Genomic DNA, 17,178 nt, shown 5'->3' with positions numbered 1-17,178 from the left:
ACTTTAGATCAGTCAAATACAATCTTTTTTTTCTTTTTTTTTTAAGCTAGGCAATGGGGTTAAGTGACTTGCCCAGGGTCACGCAGTTAGTAAGTGTTATGTGTCTGAGGCTGGATTTGAACTCAAGTCCTCCTGAATCCAGGGCCCGTGCTCTACTCACTGCACCACCTAGCTGCCCCAGTCAAATACAATCTTGAACAGAATAAAAAGATATGACTTGGAACAGGTGTCCATCACACCCATGTGAAGTAAGACAAGGACTGGGGTAAGGATGTTCAGTTCCTCCCATCTGTTGTTTCTACCAATGCTCCAGCCACATAACGGAGCACCTGAAATTTAAAATGACAACAACAAAAACAAAACCCTGGTCTTATTACCTCATACTTATCTCTTTCATTTGCACCTCTCCCATTTTTGCATGGAAGCTTTGGTTTGGGGGAGGGAACTACAAATATCACTGCCTGACACTAACCGTGGAGGTATGGTTAAGCTACTGCTCCGTGTGTTGGGAAAATGCCACCACTTCCCTCTTCTCCTCTCCTTAAGATACCTCCAAAACTACTTCCATTTTGTGTGTGTGTGTGTGTGTGTGTGTGTGTGTGTGTGTGTGAACTCATCCTCCTGATCTTGATCTTGCCATAACTTTCATTCTTCTCAGGCTGAGAAGAAATACAACTTCCAGGGTCTTTCATGACGGCTGAAACTTTTATTTATTTTTTGGTAAATTTTTTATTCATTTTAAACAAATACAAAATGAGAAAAGAAAAAGAAAGAACATTTCCATGTACACAACAGAACATTGAGAGGATTCAATATAGAACGATAAATGTCCATTTCAAGAAAACCTATATAATAAACACTGCACATTGTTTTCAATGCTACCCAGCTTTTCTTTGCTTCCTTCTAGGTTTTCTTTTGTTCTCTGCTGTGTGTTTTTACTTTATTTTTTCCTTTTTCCCTCCCTCCCTTCCTAAAGAAGGCTACAATTAAAAGAATATATATATATATACAAATACAGATAGCTATAAACATACACATATATGCATATATACACTCATATACATATGTGTAAAATCACACTATGCATATTTCTACTTGTTATCTCTTTCTCTGGAGATGGATAGCATATTCCTTCATTGGTCCAAGTCTTTGCATGGTTTTCTAAATCAACCATCTCATCATTTCCTGCACCACAGTAGGAACACAACCACGTAATCACAAACACATAATCACAATTAACACAAACACATCCTGAGAGATTGTTTATGAAAGTTTCTTCCCAATTTTCTGTATTCCTTCTATTTTTGGCTACATTGGTCTTATTTATACAAGAAATTTTTAATTTAAAATAATCGAAATTATCCATTTTATGTTTCAACAACACTTTTATGTTACAGTTTAAGGTCTAATATTGCTGGATCTCCTTCCTTTATATCTTTTCCCCCTGGTTTCTTTGAAATTCCTGACCTTTTATTCTTCCAAATGAACTTTTTTATTTTTTCTAACTCAGATAATTTTTTTAGTAATTTTATTGGGATGGCATTGAATAGATTTAATTAGGTAACGTTGTCATTTTTTATTTTATTGGCTTTACCTACCCATGAATAATAAATATTCCAATTATCTAAATCTGACTTTATTTGTATAAAAAATTGTTTCATGTTTATGTTCATGTAGTTCCCTGCACCTATTTTGGCAGGTATACTTTCAGGTTATTTTATGCTATCTAGTTATTTTAAATGGTCTAAAACAATATTGAATAAATATTGGTGACACAAAGTATAGTTTCCCTATTTTTCTCTTTTAAGTAAATCCATTTTAGCTTTAACTTTGTCTGAAATCATGATTACTACCCCTGTTCTTTTGACACAATAAATTCTACTTCAGCCTTTGCCCAATCTTTTTCTTTTTTTTTTTGGTGAGGCAATCGGGGTTAAGTGACTTGCCCAGGGTCACACAGCTAGTAAGTGTCTGAGGCCGGATTTGAACTCAGATCCTCCTGACTCCAAGGCCAGAGCTCTGACCACTGTGTCATCTAGCTGCCCCCCAAACTTTTATTGGGGAATGCTTTCATGTAAATATTCTTGCTAAGCTGCTCTGTGCCTTTGCTCTAAGCTAATCGTGACCTTGGATTGTCCTTTGAAAAATAAGACATTGATGTGACTTATGAACAATAAGAATATGGACCCATAGAGTGCTGTACCTTGACTCTGGAATAGTTGTCCTCAGAGGAACCTAATGGGAGTACAAATTGTCAGAGTAGCTCATGGGGCACTATACTCTGGTCAAGTGACAATCTCTCTGAGCTTCTGTTTTCTTCCTCAAAGGATGTTGTGAGGAAAATGCTTTGTAAACTCTGGAGTCATAGGACCTGATTTCAAATCCTGTCCCGACTACATATGTCACCTTGGACAAGTGACTTAATCGTCATGAAGTTAAAACCTCCATTGAAGGAGAGGCCCTAGATCAGATATCTTTTCATTTCTCACTTGGCTGCACTACTTTGAGGTTTCACTGAGTTCCCAATCCCCATCCCTACTTTTCAGCTTCCTTTTGGTTTTTTTTTTTTATTTGTTTGTTTTTGGTCTTCCCCCATTAGATTGTAAGCTCCTTGAGGGCTGGCTGGGACTGTTTTTTGTTGTTTGTTTTTTTTTTTAAATTTGTTTCCTCAATGTTTGGCCTGATGCCTGAGACATTTGTTGTTGTTGTTTAGTCTATTAGTCACATCCAACTTTCCATGACTCCATTTGAGGTTTTCTTAGCAAAGATACTGGAGTGGCTTACCATTTCCTTCTCCAGCTCATTTTACAGATGGGGAAACTGAGGCAAACAGGGCTAAGTGACTTCAGGGTCACACAGCTAGTATGTATCAAGTGTTTGGTCTGAGACCAGATTTGAACTCAGGTCCTCCTGACTTCAGGGCCGGTGCTCTATCCACACCAATTCTAATTTTCAAAGGGTCATTTTCTTCCTTAAGATTCTGGATCCCCTTTTCTAATTGGCTGACTTTCTTTTCATAATCTTGTTTTTCTTGGATTGTTCTTATTTTTAAAATTTTTCCTCAATCTCTCTCATTTTATTTTTAAAGTCTATTACAAGTTCTATGAATTTTTGGGGGTCAGGTGACCATTTGACATTACTCTTTGGGATAGGAGAGGCTTTTTTTGCTTCAGTATTGTCCTCTGAAGATGGATCTTGGTCTTCTCTATTCCCATAGTAACTTTCTATAGTTGGGTTCTTTCTCCTTAGCCTGCTTATTTATTTATTTATTTTTTATTTATAGCAGCTTATTATTGTAATCAAATTTACTGCTGGGGTATAGAGGATGGTGCCTCTTGATTTAGATCTTCCTTCAGTTCTCCCCTCTGGCCAAACTAAGAACTCTGCCCTCCTGTAAGTGGCCACACCTACTGGCGTCCACTGCTTCTGCACTCACCAGGTATGTGCTGGTTCCTTCTCTGCTGGAGATATCAGCACATCTGGGCCTGGCAACCTTATCAGCAAAGGGTCCCTCAACTTCCCCCTCACACACACCTTAGATGCCCAACTCCCCAAACTGTCTAAGCAGTGAAAATTCCTGTGGCTGGGATCAAGGCTAGCCCCAGGGCTTGATGCTTGCCTGAACTAGGAACTAGCCTGAAGATGTTTACACTTCACAGGGACCAAACCTAAACCCTGGGATTTTTTTTGGGGGGGGGGGTCTACTCAGATCGTGCGGGGAGGACCACTGTTCTTCCCCAACTCTTTATTTTTACCACTCTACATTCGCCTTGAGGCACTATTTTGTCTTGTTTATGGAGGAAATCTGGAGAACTTGGAATTTTCTGACCTACTCCACCATCTTCCCAGAATCCTGTCCTTCTCACATTCCTTTACTGCAACTGAAACTAGTCTTTGTCATGACTTTTAGTCCATTGGTGCTTCCTGTTCTCTTAGTCTATCATCCCTGGCTTCACTTGCATCCTGACCCAGCCTAGCTAAACCTCATAATCAGCTGCTTCAGTGATATACTTCTCACTGCCCTAGAATCCCTTGCCCCTTTTGACCTGCTGCTGTTCTAGCCCTGCTAATCTTCAATGCTGGGTAACCCCCACCATCTGCTGTCCCTGCTTCTGCTCTCAGGAGGCTGAGCTTTATTGTAGAACATTAGAAAATTGTTGATTTGGCCTTCTTCAAATTAATGTTACTTAGCCTCAGCTGTATCTCTCTGTGAGTCAACAAATCTTTTTTCTTTTAAATCTTTTTTTATTCTTAATTTAGTAACCATCAACAAAAACAAACCTTCAAATAAACAAAATTTAATGTCATAAATTCTTCTTTTAAAGTAGGAATATATTAGCTTCAACAAATAATAACAATAATGTCCTATTTCCTTCAATGTTCCCTTCTCATCTTTTTCTTCAATCAATGAACAAGCATTTATTAAGAGCCTGCTCTGTGCCTGTCACTGGACTAAGTGCTGGGGATATAAAGACAAAAAAAATGAAAAAAAAATCCCTGCTCTCAAGAAGCTTACATTCTATCAAGGGAAACAACATATACATTTATAAGTGTATATATAGTATAAATATATATGGATTGAATACAAAATAATAATAAATAGCATTTCTATAATGCTTTAAGGTTTATAAAGTGCTTTACAAATGTTGTCTCATTTGATCCTCACAATAGTATTGGGAGATAGATGCTCAATATTATTTAACCACATTTTACAGACGAGGAAACTGAGGCAGAAAGAGGTTAAGTGACCTGCCCAGTATCACACAGCTAGTAAATGTCTGAGGTCATATTCAAACTCAAGTCTTCCTGACTCCAAGTTCAGTGCCTTACATACTGCACCACTTGACTGCCTCTAAGTAAAATAAATACAACGTAGTTAAATAAGAAATATTTAGGTAGGTATGGCACTAGCAATTGAGGGATTGAGAAAAGGGTGTAATAAAATTTGGGTATTAATTTTATTTTGTTGCTTAAAAAAAAAAATGATAATCACAGTTGGAAGGGACCCCAGTGGCAATCTAGTGTGTCCCATACTTTAGCAAGTATTCCTACTGCATTGTAGATGATGAGTTATTCCACCTTTGCTGGAAGACTTGATGTAAGAGGAACCTACTGAGCCCTGAGGCAGCTTTAGATCTTTTTTATTGTTAGGAAGTTCATCTTGACATCAAGCCTAGATTTAACTCTTTATAACTTCTACCAACTCCTTTAAGTCCTGACTTCTAGGACCAGTCAAAACAAGTCTAATCCTTCTGTACCATAGCCCTTAAAATACTTGAAGGGAGCTATCATTTCTTCACTAAGTCTTCTCTTCTCTAGGCTTAAATGTTCCCCCTTTCACAACTTACTTTCTTCAACTGCTCTTCATATAGTATGAACTCAAGCCCTTGCTGGTGGCTGTTCTCTGAATATTCCTCAGTTTGTAATTTACTTCCCTAAAACTTGTCTCCTGTAACAACACAGTATACTCCAGATAATAGCATGCAATGTGTTTTGTTTTGTTTTGTTTTGTTTTTTGGTGAGGCAACTGGGGTTAAGTGACTTGCCCAGGGTAGCACAGCTAGTAAGTGTCAAGTGTCTGAGGCCGGGTTGGAACTCAGCTCCTCCTGACTCCAAGGCTGGAGCTCTATTTACTGTGCCACCTAGCTGCTTTTTTTTTTTGTCTAGATAATAGTATGACCAGAGCACAATACAGAGGGATTGTTAGCTCCTCGTTCTTGTGTATTCTGCCTTTCCAAATGCCATTAAAGATTGAATTCATTTTCTTGGCTGTAATATCACATCATTGATTCATATTGAGCTTGCAGTCCACTAAGATCTCTAGATCTTTTTCAGACAACCTTGTCAAGCCATACCCCTTCATCTTGTATTGATGAAGTTGATTTTTTCAACCCAAACATAAGACTTTATATTTATCCCTATTGAAGTTCATCTTATTAGATTTAGCCCAGTGCTCCACCTTGCCAAGATAATTTTGAATCTTAACTTCATCATCCAATTAGCTATTCCTCTCACTTTTATGTCACCAGCAAATTTAAGTATACAATCTAGTGTATTTTTTAATCCAAATAATTGGTAAAAAAAAAATATTAAACAGCTCAAAACCAAACATAGAGTCTAGGAGCACTCCATTGGAGTATTCTTTCCAAAGAACTAGCAGATTTGATCGCTGGGCCACTGCCGCTTAACATGGAACCATTGTTGAATACTCTTTGAGCCCAGACGACTAACCAGCTCTGAATTTTCCTATCTGTACAATCATTTAGCCCAATTTCTGCTAATTCCCGCAAAATCCCAATTCCTACAAGAATACCGTAAGAGATTTTATTAAATGCTTTGCTAAAATTTATGTAAATTATGACTAGAGTGTATACCTTATCTATCAGTTTAGGACCTCTGCACAAAAAGGAAATGAAATTTGTTGGGCATGACCTGTTTTTGCAGAAACCATATAGCTTCTTTTGGATCACAGTGATGAGGTCTAGAGGTTTAGGGGCTCGGGGCTAGGGACCCTGAGATCACGACACGCAGGCCCTGCCTGAATGAATTCAACCTGAATCTTCTTTCAGCCAGAGAAAAAGTTTATTAGAGATAAACCATACAAGCTAGACTCTTAAGGAATCTGAACATTAGTGAGGCCCATAAAGACGAGAGGGCATGAGAAGGTCTCAACCTTTAAATGGGGGCCAGGGTGGATCTTATATACACTAAAGTAACTTTGAGTGACCAGAGGAGGGGCTGGGAAAAGGGTCTAGGTGAGAATTCTGATTGGAATGTCTGAGAGATTGAATAGATAATGAAGGGAACTAGAAGGAAGAAGTTTGAAAGGCATCTGAATAAAATCAAAAGGCGGGGGTAGGGCTTTCAAAGGGAGATAAGGGGAGTTGATAAGGAACTGTTGGAGACAGTTAAGAGTAAGAAAAGTTTAAGGGTTTTCTGGGGCCTGTGCACAAATGGGAGCCAAATTCTTTTTGGAGAAAGGGGCAAAGGTCTCGACTTGGGCTCATACCCCATCAACAGCTTTTTTTTTTTGGCATGTTCACTAACCATCTTTTACATTCCAAAATGTTCCTGGAAATGAAGGGATACTTCTTTCTCTTTAATTATTAAAGAAAAAATTGGCCTTCAATCTGTAGCATCTTTCCTCTTCTTCATGATATTTCAAATATCATTGGCAATGACCCAACAACCAAATCTGTAAGTTCTTTCAGTTCCTGAGGGTGTAATTCTTCTGGAGCAGGTGGCTTGAATTCAAAAAAGAATGTAAGGTTCTTGAGGACATGAACTTTATCAGGGCTTATCACTATGTCTGGCATGTAGTAGTCACTTGATAAATAATGCTTGTTGATTCATTAGGTAACTAGGTGATGTAGTAGATAACCCAGGACTTAGTCAGGAAGACTTAAGTTTGGATTTAGCCTCAAATATTTACTAACTGCATGACTCTGGGCAAGTCACAGAGATTACATCTCTAGTTATATGATCTGTACTCAACTCCACTGAGCCATCATTTCTACTCCTACACCTGAATGTGGTTCCAGATATCTTAAGCCATTCCCTCCTCCCACCCTCCATATACATCCTCAGCTCCTTTGTATGTGTTTAATAATAGCACCTAACCTCACAGGGTTATTGTGAGATAAAATGAGTAAAGTGCTATATAAATGCTAGCTATCATCATTATTATCATTATTGGCAAGGCAATTGGGGCTAAATGACTTGCCCAGGGTCACACAGCTAGTAAGCGTTACGTGTCTAAGGTAAAATTTGAACTCAGGTCTCCTGACTCCAGGACCAGAGCTCTATCCACTGTGCCACCTAGCTGCCCTGCTAGCTATTATTATTCATTAATTTGTTGATCAAGAGCAGCTCAGTGCTCTCTTACCTTAGGTGTTATCTCTCATACAAGCACATACCCATTAATCATATTTGTTCTATTATTTTCTTCCCAAAAGTAATTAATAATAGCTCACATTTATATAGTGCTTTAAAGCTTTAGGAAGAGCTTTACATTCATTATCTCATTAGAATCTCAACAACCTTACGAAATAGGTACTATTTCCCTCATTTTATAGATGAAACTAAGGCTGAGAGCTTAAGTGATTTGCCCAGAGTCACACATCTAGCAAATATCTGGGAGCAGAATTCAAACTCAGGTTTTCCTGATTATAAATGCAACAGAAGCAAAAGAATTGAATGTCTCTTCCTTCATTCAGTATTAATCTTCATCTTCACTCCCCATAGTTTTCCTATCCTTTTGTTTCTCCTAATATAGACTTTACCCTTCCACCCCCTTTTTATTGCCCTTAGTTTTCCTCCTTAGTCTCAGCTCATTCTGAGCTTTAGCACCCTTGACACCAGTCTTAAGGGACCATGCTATACTTTGATTCATTCTTCATTACCTGCCTTTGATTCCACCTTCTGTACATACATTTTATCAGTGTATGGAGGCAATGAGGTACAATGAAAAGAGCATTGGATTTGTAGTGGGATGACCCACTAAAATCCTGGCTCTGCTACTTAGCACCTGTGATAAGTCTCTTCCTGTCTCTGGGTTTCAGTTTCCTGATCTGTGTGATGAGAGGGTTGAACTATACAACCTGCAGGATTCCTTCTGGTTCCAAATCTAAGATTCTATGATGCTACATGTTGTTGCTTTTCAAAATTGGTTGATGAGTTCACTATGTATTGCCACTGATCTCTTTAGACAACTCCTTTCTCTCCTTGTCAGAATTACTTTTCTTTGTGCCTTTGGAATTTTATTCTTTTTTTTTAAAATTTTATTCTTGATAGCCTCCCATTGCTCCTAGGCTGACTTTCTCTATAAAGACATGGGTTACTCTACATTGTAATTACTCTCAATGGTATCTAGCTTGGTGGATATGCAGGGCAGCCTTTTCCTTCTGTCTTCCTAGTTAATGACCTTTTTATTAGATTTTAAAGACTCCAACCAAATATATTCTTACCAGTCAAGAAATCCAAATCCCATTCCCAAACACTATTAACACTCTTAACCAGTTATTCACTTCCCAAATTGTTTTTCTCTTTTCAAATCCTTACTTCTAATAGGCAACAGTGATGAATAAACCACCTGGGTCCCTAAAATCTTTAGTTTCTTGCCCAAGACTTTGTAATCTTTAGCTAGATCAGATTGATAGGTCAATAGATGATTAAGAATTTATTAAGCACTTACTATGTGCCAGGTACTGTACTGAGCACTAGGAAAACAAATATAAGCAAAAAGAAAGACAATCCTTGCCCTGAAGGAGCTTACATTCTAATGGAGAAAGAAAACACATGAAAGGGAGCCAAAAAAGCAAGATTACTCAGTTACTCATGTATGGAGGTGGGGAAATCATCCAGGGAGACATGGTCAAAATTGGGTTTGAAGTGAGCATTGCTGGCATGAGTACTTACTGAAATGGAGGTCCTGGAGATTGAACTCACCAATCGGAGGGGGGTGGGGAGGAGGGTCTTTAAGGGTGGAGGCATTAAAAGCACAAGATGGATGCTGGAGCAGAGGGAGAGAAGTAGGAGGTCATGGACTGAGTCAGGTTTGACATAAGCATGGTTGGCATGGATACTTTAACTATCTAGATTGCTTTTTGCAGGATCGTGTGTGACTATATGAATCATTAGAAGTGGATAACAGTCATTTAGGGGCCAGTGGAAAATTGCAACCAGGATTGGATAAGAATAAATATATTTATAGCAAACATCAAAGGAGGAAATGTTGAGAGTCAGGGCAACAGAGGGAGATCTGGAGTATACCCACTAATCCTGGTGCAGTGTATTAGTAGTTGTGAGGGGAAAAATATACAGCACCTGAGATGGTGGATAAGCAATGTGTTATCTATAAGATAGAGATCCAAGCCTCCACGAATGCCAAGAGATGGAAGGAATGTGAAAAAGTCTAAGGTCAAGAAAAGTTTATTAGTGATAAAATGGGAGTTCCAGAGAGTACAAGGAAAGGGCAAGGAAGAACTGGACAAGGATTTAAGAGAATTAGGAATGAAGTGAGCTGGAATGAGAGAGTAAGGAGTGGTAATGATGAGGATGGGATCTAGACCCCAAAAAGGAAAAACCCTGGACTTTCCCATATGGCCAAATCTCTGGTGTTTGCCTGAGGCCATAATCTCATCAACTGGCCTTTTGTTATTGACCTCCCTACAGCCCCAGGCCACTCCCACCCTTAATCCTATCTAGGCTCCATTCTCCCTTGGCCACTGTGGTCCAGGTCCCTGGAATTCTATTACCTCATACACTACTTGGCCACTACTAGATCCCTCCCATAGTCTTTCTGTGTATAAGGTCCATCTTGTCTCCATTAAGGCGTTTAGATTCTTAAAATCTAGCCACTGCTCGGATTCTTAGAATCTAGCCAATACCTCACATTCTCAGATTCCTCAAGAGTCTAGCTAATATGGCGGATCTTTAATAAACCTTGTCTTTGGGTGAAAGAAGGCTTGGGTTGAATTCTTTTGGGCAGGACCCTCATGTCATGATCTCAGGGTCCCAGCACCCCTAAACCCCTAAGCCTCAACAGTAATAAGGAAACTAGGGGTTCAGTGGATAGAGTACTGGACCTGAAGTCAGGAAGAGCTGAATTTAAATCTGGCCTCCCACATTTACTCACTATGTGACCCTAGATAAATCACTTTATTTCCATCTGCTTTTGTTTCCTTACATGTAGAAAACAAATGGGGATAATAACAGCACCTACTGCTAAGGTTCTTATGAGGATAAAATGATATGATATTTGCAAAGTGCTTTGCAAACCTTAAAGTCATATATAAATGCTAGCTATTGTTATTATTATTGGACTTAGGAGAAGAAGAGGTAGGAGCTTGCTTGCAATAGGATAGAGATATAGTACCTTTTGAATGAGACTGCAACCTTCAAGAGTCCTATAAATGACTCTGAGGTACCACCTCACACCTATCAGATTGTATAATGTGACAGAAAAGAAAAATGATAAATGTTGGAGAAGATGTGAGGAAATTGGAACACTAATGCATTGTTGGTGGTGTTGTGAACTGATCTAACCATTCTGGAGAGTAATTTGGAACTATGCCCAAAGGGCTGTAAAACTGTGCATACCCTTTGATCTAGCAATAATGATGGGGTAGGGGTCCAAGCCGAGACCTTTACCCTTTACCCCAAAAAGAATGTGGGTCCCATTTATCTACAGACTCTCCTTGAACTCTTGGTCAAGGAAGTCTAGCAATTACCTGAGGCTATAATCCTATCAACTGGTCTTTCATTATCACCTAGGCCCAATCTCCCAATTCTTTGTTACCCTTAATTGAGTCTAGCCCCCATTCACTCCCATCAAGATCCTCCCTAGACCCCTCTTCCGGTCACCCCAGCCTACTGTCCACCCTCATCAAGATCCTCCCTAGATCCCTCCCACAGTCTTTCTGTATATAAAGTCCATCTTGTCTCCATAAAGGTGCTCAGATTCTTATAATATAGCCAATACCTCACAAATGTTCAGATTCCTTAAGAGTCTGGACAATATGGTGGATCTTTAATAAACCTTGTCTTTGGCTGAAAGAAGGCTTGAGTCAAATTCATTCAGGCAGGGCCTGCGTGTTATGATTTTGGGGTCCAGCAAACCTCTAAACCTCAACAATACCACTAGTAGGACTGTATCCCAAAGATATCATAAAAAAAGGGAAAAGGACCCACTTTTACAAAAATATTTGTAGCAGCTTTTTGTGGTGGCAAAGAATTGAAAATTGAGGGGATGCCTATCAATTGGGGGGTGGCTGAACAAGTTGTGGTATATGATCGTGATGGAATACCATTGTGCTATAAGAAATGATAAGTAGACAGATTTCAGAAAAACCTGGACTTAGAAGAATAATGCTGAGTGAAGTGAGCAGAACCAGGAGAACATTATACATAGTAACAGCAACATTGGCGAAGATTAACCATGATAGATTTAGCTCTTCTCAGCAATACAATGATCCAAGACAATTACAAAGGATTTGTGACGGAAAATGCTATCCATGTCCAGAGAAGGAACTATGGAGTCTGAATGCAGATCGAAGCATACTGTTTTCACTTTTTATTGTTTGTTTTTTTCTTTCTTGTGGTTTTTCCCTTGTGTTCTTATTCTTCTTTCACAATATGACTAATGTGGAAATATGTTTAACATGATTGTACATATATATCCTCTATCAGATTGCTTGGGGGAGAAAAATTTGGAATTCAAAATCTTATAAAAATGAATGTTGAAAACTATCTTTACATGTAATTGGGGAAAAAATACTACTAAATGCAAAAAAAGAGTTCTGTAAATGGCAGAGGTTGATGTCAGTTCTCTTTCAAGCAGAGGGAAGAAAGGAGATTGAGCCTTATGTTAATGACCCTATTCAGTGGATGAGGTCAAGACTGCAAAAGGACTGGTGTCTGAGTCTCTAGGCCTAGAAAGAGTGGAGCAGCATTCCTCAAGCCTCTTTACCTTTTCTTCCAGAACAGAGAGAGAGAGCATCCTACACGTTGAGCATAGATAATCATTTGGACATGGCAAGAGCACAAACATTGTACACTCTATATAGGTCACTGTAAAATTATCTTTGCTTTCCATACTTGCTGGGAATGAGCTTTCCAGTCCTTAAGATTCTTGCTCCTCTGTAGATTTACTGAGACAAAATGCTTGTGGGCATTTTCACCTTGTCACTCTCCTCACTTTATTAGTTGTAACCAGCCTCTGCTTCTACTTATTTTATTCTTAATCATCTCCTGCAGTTTTCTGGTATGTGACATGTGGTAGTAAACATATTATAAATTGGTATATCACCTTTTACCGAGAACGTCAAAGTAGCAAAAATGGTCAAAATATATGTTCTGGACTTCCTATAAACATATTTGAAATGTTTTGAATAGAAATCAATCAGTAAACATTCATCAAGGGCCTACCATGTGTAGGCATTTTGCTTGTTGTTCTTATTTAGTCAATCCGTCACATCTGATTCCTTGTGACCCCATTTGGGGTTTTCTTGGCAGAGACGCTGGAGTGGTTTGCCATCTCCTTCTCTAACTCATTTTACAAATGAGGAAAGTCAGGCAAACAGGGTAAATGACTTGCTCAGGGTCACACAACTAGTAAAAGTCTGAGGATGGATTTGAACTTGGGTCCTCCTGACTCCAGGCCAGACACTCTATCTACTGCATCACCTAATTGCTCCCTGTGCTAAGCACTAAGGATACAGAAAAAGGCAAAAGACAGCCCCTGCCCTCAAACTTACAATCTAATGAATGTGTCAACATGCAAACAAATATATCTAAAGCAAGCTAAATAAGAAATAATTGATAGAGTGAAGGCCCTAAAATTAAAGGAAGCTTTCCTGTAGAAGATGGGATTTTAATTGGGACTTAAAAGAAGCCAGGAAAGTCAGTAGTCAGAGCAGAGAAGGGAAATCCTTCCAGGCATGGAAGACAGCCAGAGAAAATACCTAGAACGTAGAGATGGAGTGAGTGCATTTTGTATTTGATAGTGGAAGCAATAAAGAACCACTGAATTTTATTGAGTAGGGGGGGTGACATGATTGGATCTGCGCTTTAGGAAAATCATTTTAGTAGCTGAATGGAGGATGGATTGGAGAAGGGAGTGACAAGGTGATGAGCACCTGCCATGGAGGGGTGGCAGGGTCACCATAGAGAAAGGTTCTTACTAGAGAGATGCTGCAAGGGTGAAATCAATAGGCTTTATTGATAGGAAGTGAGAGAGAACGAGGAGTCCAGGAGGCTCTGACGTTGAGAGCCTGAGGGACTGGGAGGATGGTATTCCCCTCTGCAGCAACAGGAAATGTAGGAGATGAGGAGGGTTTAGAGGGAAAGACGAGTTCAGAAAATGAAGATATTGGCAACTTTAAAAGAAGAAAGAAGAGGAAGAGGAGGAAAAGAAACCCCAATTCCAGGCTCAAAAAATGATCTCATCTCCTGTTTTATTGAGAAACTTGAATTCTACCTACTTCCCTTCTGCCACAATACCCCTTTGTGTCTTTAACAGATATTGCATCTATTACGTTCGAGGAACTTTGCTAGGCCATCTTAATGTCTCTTCCCTGCCTTCCTTTCATAAAAAAAAGAAGTGGTCTTCCTTTCTGACTCCACCCACATTTGATTTTGACTTTGATTTCCATATTCTTCAGATGCCTCCACAACCTCAAAATAAGATAATGCATATAAAACACTTGGCAAACTTGAAAGTGCTAGTTGTTATTATTTATTGCTATTATTATTTTATCATATTCCTAGAGCTTGAAGGAAATTTAGGGATCAACTAGCTGTACTCCCTTATTTTACAGGTGAGGAAACAGGCCCATTGAGGGGAAGAGACTTCCTTAAAGCCACAGATTTAGCTATTGGCAGAAGTGGAATTCAAACCCAGGTCCTTCACCTTTAGCACCCTTTCTATTGTTATGATATTATGATATCTTAGCCACTATTCCATCCCTCTCTTGTATCTTCAGTTTTTTCCCCTTTCCTCCCTAGTTTGCTTAAAATTTTAAGTAAATCTAATCAAATTTTCTGTGGCATATGCCTACTTCAAAATCTAATGTTCAGTTTACCCCAAAGGAAAGTACATGTACCAGAATTTCTTGAGGTTTCTTTAGGACACTAAAGATTGATGGCATTAGACTAATAATCTAAGATAGAAAATGTTGGTAGTACTGCCAGGCAGTGATGAGTTGTATTGAGTCACCCATCTTTCTCATTTCATGCTTTCCTTTCCAAAGCCTGTTCTGACATCCAAGGACTATGTAAAATCAAATGCTGGGATCCTCCAGCAGCCGCAGTACAACTCTAGTGTGATCATCAAATAGAGGGGTTTGGAAATGACTTCTTGAGAAGGTGGCCTGCATCCTGGTCAAATTGGAATCCTGAGGCTGTAGACTGACTCTCATGGGAACCTTTAAGGTTCCTGGTGAGGGATGGAGAAACATTTATTACATTCTCTAGGATGTTTTTTACAAAGGCAGGGCAGAATACTTCCTCTTCCATTTAGCGTTCAGTATTAAAACTGTAGCACCCTCAGATATAAAATTGTGCATACCCTTTGATCCAGCAATACCATTGAATATAATAGATGCAATATCTGTTAAAGACACAAAGGGGTATTGTGGCAGAAGGAAAGTTGGTAGGTCTATATCCCATAGACATTAAAAAAAAAAAGGCAGGGGGAGAGGGAGGGACCTATTTGTACAAAAATATTTATAGCATATGAACTGATGCAAAGTGAAGTGAGCAGAACCAGGAGAATGTTGTACACATTAACAGCATTATTGCGTGATGAAGAACTATGAATGACTTAGCTATTCTCAGCAATACAATGATCCAAGACAATCTCAAAGAACTAATGAGGAAATATACTATCCAGAGAAGGAACTGATATTGTCTGAATACAGACTGAAGCATATTATTTTTCACTTTCTTTTTTTTTCATCCTTTTTTTATTCGTCTTCTTGTACAAAATGACTAATATGGAAATGTTTTACATGATTGCATATGTTTAAAAAAAATTGTAGCACCCTTGTATAGCCTCGACTGTGCAGTCTTGTAAAGGGCAGAGGAGCTCTTGTTGTATTTCCTGGCAAGTATTGTATTAGACCTACTTTGAAATTATATAACCAGATTTTGCACAGATCTAGTTGCCAAAAGGCTTGTTTCCAATAAGCAAATACAAGCAAGCAAATTCTGAGACTGATCAGAAGCAGTAGTATCATCTTCTTAGACTAGAAAGGGAAAAAGACCTTGCTGTGTATTCTCCCCAGCAAAGTATCATAGTACCATGGTACAGCAAATATTTCATAGGGTACAGGCATACACCTCAGAGATATTGTGGGTTCTGTTCCAGACTACCACAATGAAGCTAATATCGCAATAAAGTGAGACACATGAATTTTTTTATTTCTCAGTGCATATAAAAGTTATATTTACTCTATACTGTAGTCTATTGAATGTGCAATAAATAGTATTATGTCTAAAAAATATATAACTTGATTTAAAAAAAAATTTTATTACTAAAAAAAATGCTAACCATCATCTTCATTACAGCAAATCTGTAATCTTTTTGCTAGTGCAAGGTCTTGCTTTGATATTTACAGCTTTTGACTGACCAAAGTAGTGGTTGCTGAAGGCTAGGGTAGCCAGGCAATTTCTTAAAATAAGACAATGAAGTTGGCTGCATCAATTGACTCTTCCATTCGTTTGAACATTTAGAGGCCATTGCAGAGTTATTAATTATCCTAATTTCAATATTGTTGTGTCTCAGGGAGCAGGGAAACCCAAAGAGAGGGAGAGAGACAGGAAGAGGAGAGAGAGAGAGACAGAAACAGCTGGTGAGTGGAGCAGTCAGAACACATACAACATTAAACAGCTAAGTTTGCCATCTTTTTTTTAAAGGGTCATAGCTAAAGATTTAATATTTCAATATGAAAAGAATCCAAAGCTGTTTCATTTAACCAGACTTTTGATACAACAGCAACTCTCTGCTTTCAAATTTTTAAATAAGACAAAACAAAATTACTTTATTATCCTATGGGCATGATTTGTGATGCCCCAAAACAATTATAATAGTAACATCAAAGATCACTGATCACAGATCACCATAACAGCTGTAATAATAATGAAAAAGACTGAAATATTGCGAGAATTATCATGACACAGAGGTATGATGTGAGCACATGCTGTTGGAAAAATGGAACTGATAGACTAGCTCGATGCAGAGTTGCCACAAACCCTCCATTCGTGAAACATGCAGTATTTGTCAAGTACAGTAAAGTAAAATGCAATAAAACAAGGTATGCCTATACTCATTATTAATTGGTAATGAAAAATAATAACTACAATGTGATCATGAGGCTTCCATTAATTCTTATTTTCTTTGTTAAGAAACAAATATCACCTTCAAAATGTTTATTAAAAATTTCATCCCTTAACTTTAGACAAAAAAAAATACATCTCAAATATATTTGACAAATATTTAAGGAGTTATGTATAGGTCACAAGGCTATCATTGTTTTTCTGTTTTTTATTTCAAGAGAATGAATAAAAAAATTAAATATTTTTATATAGTCTGCCATTTATTCTCTTGTGATGCTTTATTCTGCTCATTTCCCACCCAGCTGCTTAGTGGATTTCAGGCTCTCCAGAAACTCATCATTC

This window comes from Vombatus ursinus, unplaced genomic scaffold (genome assembly GCF_900497805.2).
Source record: "Vombatus ursinus unplaced genomic scaffold, bare-nosed wombat genome assembly UNPS02014778.1, whole genome shotgun sequence".
Classification (NCBI taxonomy): Eukaryota; Metazoa; Chordata; class Mammalia; order Diprotodontia; family Vombatidae; genus Vombatus; species Vombatus ursinus.
The sequence above is the reverse complement of the archived record's forward strand: the minus strand, read 5'-3'. Positions refer to the sequence as shown.